Here is a 7,432-nt window from a genome sequence, read left to right as displayed (position 1 = left end):
CCTTATTGCGCCTTAGTGGGAGAGAGGAGGAGGAGGCCAAGTGGAGGGCACCCCCCCAAGTCCAATCCGAATTGGGTGGGGGCCGGCCCTCCTTTCCTTCCCTCTCTCTCCCCCTTCCTTCCTCTCCTAGTCCAACTAGGGAAGGGGGAATCCTACTCCCATCGGGAGTAGGACTACCCCCTTGGGCGCGCCATGAGAGGGCCGGCCCTCCCCCTCCTCCACTCCTTTATATACGGGGGAGGGGGCACCTCATAGACACACAAGTTGATTGTTTTGCCGTGTGCGGTGCCCCCCTCCATAGATTTCCACCTCGGTCATATCGTTGTAGTGCTTAGGCGAAGCCCTGCGTCGGTAACTTCATCATCACCGTCACCGCGCCGTCGTGCTGACGAAACTCTCCCTCGACCTCAGCTGGATCTGGAGTTCGCGGGACGTCACCGAGCTGAACGTGTGCATATCGCGGAGGTGTCGTACTTTCGGTACTAGGATCGGTCGGATCGTGAAGACGTACGACTACATCAACCGCGTTGTCATAACGCTTCCGCTTTCGGTCTACGAGGGTACGTGGACAACACTCTCCCCTCTTATTGCTATGCATCACCTAGATGGATCTTGCGTGTGCGTAGGAATTTTTTTGAAATTACTGCGTTCCCCAACAGTGGCATTAGAGCCAGGTCAATGCATAGATGTTATATGCACAAGTAGAACACAAAGATTTGTGGGCGATAATATTCATACTGCTTACCAGCATGCCATACTTTGATTCAGCGGTATTGTTGGATGAAACGGCCCGGACCAACATTACGCGTACGCTTACGCAAGACTGGTTCTACCGACGTGCTTTGCACACAGGTGGCTGGCGGGTGTTAGTTCCTCCAACTTCAGTTGAATCGAGTGTGACTACGCCCGGTCCTTGTTGAAGGTTAAAACAACACACTTGACGAAAAATCATTGTGGTTTTGATGCGTAGGTAAGAACGGTTCTTGCTAAGCCCGTAGCAGCCACGTAAAACTTGCAACAACAAAGGAGAGGACATCTAACTTGTTTTTGCAGGGCATGTTGTGATGTGATATGGTCAAGACATGATGCTAAATTTTATTGTATGAGATGATCATGTTTTGTAACAGAGTTATCGGCAACTGGCAGGAGCCATATGGTTGTCGCTTTATTGTATGCAATGCAATCGCCCTGTAATTGCTTTACTTTATCACTGAGCGGTGGCGATAGTCGTAGAAGCAATAGTTGGCGAGACAACAACGATGCTACGATGGAGATCAAGGTGTCGCCCCGGTGACGATGGTGATCATGACGGTGCTTTGGAGATGGAGATCAAAGGCACAAGATGATGATGGCCATATCATATCATTTATATTGATTGCATGTGATGTTTATCCTTTATGCATCTTATTTTGATTAGTTCGGCGGTAGCATTATAAGATGATCTCTCACCAAATTTCAAGGTACAAGTGTTCTCCCTGAGTATGCACCATCGCGAAAGTTTGTCGTGCCGAGACACCACGTGATGATCGGGTGTGATAAGCTCTACGTTCACATACAACGGGTGCAAGCCAGTTTTGCACACGCAGAATACTTGGGTTAAACTTGACGAGCCTAGCATATGCAGATATGGCCTCAGAACACTAAGACCGAAAGGTCGAGCGTGAATCATATAGTAGATATGATCAACATAGTGATGTTCACCAATGAAAACTACTCCATCTCACGTGATGATCGGACATGGTTTAGTTGATTTGGATCACATGATCACTTAGATGATTAGAGGGATGTCAATCTAAGTGGGAGTTCTTAAGTAATATGATTAATTGAAGTTTAATTTATCATGAACTTAGTACCTGATAGTATTTTGCATGTCTATGTTGTTGTAGATCAATGGCCCGTGCTACTGTTCCTTTGAATTTTAATGCGTTCCTAGAGAAAGCTAAGTTGAAAGATGGTGGTAGCAACTACACGGACTGGGTCCGTAACTTGAGGATTATCCTCATTGCTGCATAGAAGAATTACGTCCTGGAAGCACCGCTGAGTGCCAGGCCTGCTGCAGATGCTGCTGATGACGTTAAGAACGTCTGGCAAAGCAAAGTTGATGACTACTCGATAGTTCAGTGTGCCATGCTTTACGGCTTAGAACCGGGACTTCAACGTCGTTTTGAACGTCATGGAGCATATGAGATGTTCCAGGAGTTGAAGTTAATATTTCAAGCAAATGCCCAAATTGAGAGATATGAAGTCCCCAATAAGTTCTACAGCTGCAAAATGGAGGGGAATAGTTCTGTCAGTGAACATATACTCAGAATGTATAGGCACCACAACCACTTGACTCAGCTGGGAGTTAATCTTCCTGATGATAGTGTCATTGACAGAGTTCTTCAATCACTGCCACCAAGCTACAAGAGCTTCATGATGAACTATAATATGCAAGGGATGGATAAGACAATTCCCGAGCTCTTCGCGATGCTAAAGGCTGCGGAGGTAGAAATCAAGAAGGAGCATCAAGTGTTGATGGTCAACAAGACCACCAGTTTCAAGAAAAAGGGTAAAGGGAAGAAGGGGAACTTCAAGAAGAACGGCAAGCAAGTTGCTGCTCAAGTGAAGAAGCCCAAGTCTGGACCTAAGCCTGAGACTGAGTGCTTCTACTTCAAAGGGACTGGTCACTGGAAGCGGAACTGCCCCAGGTATTTGGCGGATAAGAAGGATGGCAAGGTGAACAAAGGTATATGTGATATACATGTTATTGATGTGTACCTTACTAATGCTCGCAGTAGTACCTGGGTATTTGATACTGGTTCTGTTGCTAATATTTGCAACTCGAAACAGGGACTACGGATTAAGTGAAGATTGGCTAAGGACGAGGTGACGATGCGCATGGGAAATGGTTCCAAAGTCGATGTGATCGCCGTCGGCACGCTACCTCTACATCTACCTTCGGGATTAGTTTTAGACCTGAATAATTGTTATTTGGTGCCAGCGTTAAGCATGAACATTATATCTGGATCTTGTTTGATGCGAGACAGTTATTCATTCAAATCCGAGAATAATGGTTGTTCTATTTATATGAGTAATATCTTTTATGGTCATGCACCCTTGAAGAGTGGTCTATTTTTGTTGAATCACGATAGTAGTGACACACATATTCATAATATTGAAGCCAAAAGATGCGGAGTTGATAATGATAGTGCAACTTATTTGTGGCACTGCCGTTTGGGTCATATTGGTGTAAAAGCGCATGAAGAAACTCCATTCTGATGGACTTTCGGAATCACTTGATGCTTGTGAACCATGCCTCATGGGCAAGATAACTAAAGCTTCATTCTCCGGAACAATGGAGCGAGCAACAGATTTATTGGTACATACTGATGTATGTGGTCCAATGAACATTGAGGCTCACGGCGGGTATCGTTATTTTCTGACCTTCACAGATGATTTAAGAAGATATGGGTATATCTACTTGATGAAACATAAGTCTGAAACATTTGAAAAGTTCAAAGAATTTCAGAGTGAAGTGGAAAATCATCGTAACAAGAAAATAAAGTTTCTACGACCTGATCGTGGAGGAGAATATTTGAGTTACGAGTTTGGTCTTCATTTAAAACAATGCAGAATAGTTTCGCAACTCACACCACCCGGAACACCACAGCGTAATGGTGTGTCCGAACGTCGTAATCGTACTTTACAAGATATGGTGTGATCTATGATGTCTCTTACTGATTTACCGCTATCATTTTGGGGTTATGCTTTAGATACGGATGCATTCACGTTAAATAGGGCACCATCTAAATCCGTTGAGACGACACCTTATGAACTATGGTTTGGCAAGAAACCCAAGTTGTCGTCTCTTAAAGTTTGGGGCTGCGATGCTTATGTGAAAAAGCTTCAACCTGATAAGCTCGAACCCAAATCGGAGAAATGCGTCTTCATAGGATACCCAAAGGAGACTGTTGGGTACACCTTCTATCACAGATCCGAAGGCAAGACATTCGTTGCCAAGAATGGATCCTTTCTAGAGAAGGAGTTTCTCTCGAAAGAAGTGAGCGGGAGGAAAGTAGAACTTGATGAGGTAACTGTACTGTAACGCCCACGATGCGGCTATATCTCCCACGTGTCGAGGCACGACTTAGAGGCATAACCGCATTGTGGTTTTGTCGCAAGAAGGGTCATCTTCACACAATCCCATGTAATGAACAAGAATGGGATAACGAGAGTTGGCTTACAATCGCCACTTCACACAATACATAAATACAATCCATAAATCAACCAAAATACACACATATAGACCGGCTACGGTCAAATCCAAATGAAAATAAGATAACCCCAAATGCTAGATCCCCGATCGTCCCAACTGGGCTCCACTACTGATCATCAGGAAAAGACACATAGTAACGACGACGCTCCTCGTCGAACTCCCACTTGAGCTCGGTTGCGTCATCTGCACTGGCATCGTCGATACCTGCAACTGTTTTGGTAGAATCTGTGAGTCACGGGGACTCAGCAATCTCACACCCGCGAGATCAAGACTATTTAAGCTTATAGGAAAGGATGGTGTAATGAGGTGGAGCTGCAGCAGGCAGTAAGCATATATAGTGGCTAACATACGCAAAAGAGAGCGAGAAGAGAAGCAACGGAACGGTCATCATCTAGTAATGACCAAGAAGTGATCCTAAACTCCTACTTACGTCATTCATAACTCAAACCGTGTTTACTTCCCGGACTCCGCCAAGAAGAGACCATCACGGCTACACACACGGTTGATGTATTTTAATTAAGTCAAGTGACAAGTTCTCTACAACCGGACATTAACAAATTCCCATCTGCCTCATAACCGCGCGCACGGCTTTCGAAAGATAATACCCTGCAGGGGTGTCCCAACTTAGCCCATCATAAGCTCTCACGGTCAACGAAGGATAAACCTTCTCCCAGGAAGACCCGATCAGTCTCGGAATCCCGATTTACAAGACATTTCGACAATGGTAAAACAAGACCAGCAAAGACACCCGAATGTGCCGACAAATCCCGATAGGAGCTGCACATATCTCGTTCTCAGGGCACACCGGATGGGCAAGACGTCGGGTTGGCATAGACCCTGGTTGCCCAGGGGGCGCCGGACATCGCCCGGTTTGGGCCAGCACTCGAAGGAACACTGGTCCAGGGGTTTAAATAAAGATGACCCTCGGGCTCGCGAAAACCCGGGGGAAAAGGATTAGGTGGCAAATGGTAAAACCAAGGTTGCGCCTTGCTGGAGGAGTTTTATTCAAGGCGAACTGTCAAGGGGGTCCCATAAATCACCCAACCGCGTAAGGAACGCAAACTCAAGGAACATGATACCGGTATGACAGAAACTAGGGCGGCAAGAGTGGAACAAAACACCAGGCATAAGGCCGAGCCTTCCACCCTTTACCATATATATAGATGCATTAATTAAATAAGAGATACGGTGATATCCCAAAATATCCATGTTCCAACATGGAACCAACTTCAACTTCACCTGCAACTAGCAACGCTATAAGAAGGGCTGAGCAAAAGCGGTAACTTAGCCAAACAACGGTTTGCTAGGAAAGGATGGTTAGAGGCTTGACATGGCAATATGGGAGGCATGATATAGCAAGTGGTAAGGTAGCGCAGCATGACAATAGAACGAACAACGAGCAAAGCAAAGATAGAAGTGATTTCGAGGGTATGGTCATCTTGCCTGCAAGGTTCTCAGAGTTGTGGAAATCTTGATCCTCGTAAGCGTACTCAACAAGTTCCTCGTTCAAGAACTCGTCTCCCGGCTCTACCCAAGACAAGAATACAAGCAACGGAACCACAAACAATCACGGGAAATGCACAAGCAACATGATGCAAAACATGTATGATATGCGATGCATATGTGTGCTCCGGACGAAAAATGATGAACAAGGCAGTAACTTGGCAAACCAAGCATGCCACTGGAAAGATGAGATGATTTCGGTCGAAATCGATATAAAGATCACCGGAAACGGATGCACGGTTTGCAAATGGCAAGCAAAACAAGAATGACACGAATCTGTGATTAACAGCATGATAGCACTTAGAATGCAACAAGAAACTATGCTACAGCACTCCAACGTAACAACAAAGCATATGAAAGTAATCTACAGGAGATGCTTGACAAAAGATAAACACTGAGCTATGGCTAGATCACAACATAACAGGTTCAAGAAAGCATGGCAGAAGTGCAAAAGATAACAGGTTCATAGACTTGGTGAAATTACTGGACATGGCTGAAACAGTATCAGGTAGCAATGTTCAGAGCATGAAATCAACATGCTAAAGGAACTTAACATAGCAAAACAAGGCATGGCAGTATTCTACTAAATGCATACGAGAAAAGTCCCTTACTGACCATGAGCCAAAAATGAACAGAAGATATTATGGCAACCATGTAAACATAGCAAGTTTCGTTAACCGGTTTCAGACTTGGCATAAAACAGAGAATGACAGAAACAGACATTATGAGGGCATCTTTGTGAGCTTGATGAACTCATCACAAAGCAATTCATGACAAAACCAGCATACCTACAGCAAGATGGCATGTTTATGAAGCTATCCATGGCAAGATCAAGTACATAGCATGTGTGAAAACCACTACAAAAAGCTTGGCAAAATTGAATATCATGTTAAGAATCTGCCAGAAATATTTTATAGCAAAAGTAGAGCAAGCTTGAGTTACTCTATGGCACTCTATAATTGCAAACAAGGGCATTAATGGATCAACTACAATACCTCTACAAAACATCCTTATTGGACATCTCCAAAAGGACTATGGATCTCTCTGTAGCCACATGGATACATAGCAACAAAATAACAGCAGTCACAGACTTAGAGAAATCACTGTCCCTGAAAACAGAAACATTACGGAGCCTAGTTTGCATGCTTGTGCTAGTCACCACAGAGATCACAAAAATACATGGCATACACCTCTGTAAAGATGGCATGGCATACATCAAAACACATATAGATCTCATGCCCATAAGATGCACAGATTAAATGCAACAAAAATAACAAATCCTCAAGTTCTGATAAGTAACAGCAGATAACAGCAACTAGCACTCTTGCACCAGAGATTTGGGCATCCAGATGGACTCAAATGAACATGGTGCAATGGAACATAATGAAGAGCATCACGAGGCGAACATTTCGATATATTACACGCACGAAACGGAGCTATATGCAAAGAGTTACGATGCCATGAACAGAGGCATGTAATGTATAATCTCAGGACTTAGGATTTCGGGAGAGGGTGAAAGTCAACCTTCGGGATTCTCAGATCTGGATCGGGTCGGTGGAGTTCGAGCTCGGGCCGCCGGAGTTGAGGACGGGGACGCCGGCGGGGCGGCGTGCGGCGGCGTAGGGAGGCGAAGGCGAGGTCGACGGCGGCGAGGGCGGCGCGGAGGAGGAC

Source organism: Triticum aestivum, chromosome 5D (assembly GCF_018294505.1).
Source record: "Triticum aestivum cultivar Chinese Spring chromosome 5D, IWGSC CS RefSeq v2.1, whole genome shotgun sequence".
NCBI lineage: Eukaryota > Viridiplantae > Streptophyta > Magnoliopsida > Poales > Poaceae > Triticum > Triticum aestivum.
This window is presented reverse-complemented; position numbering follows the sequence as displayed.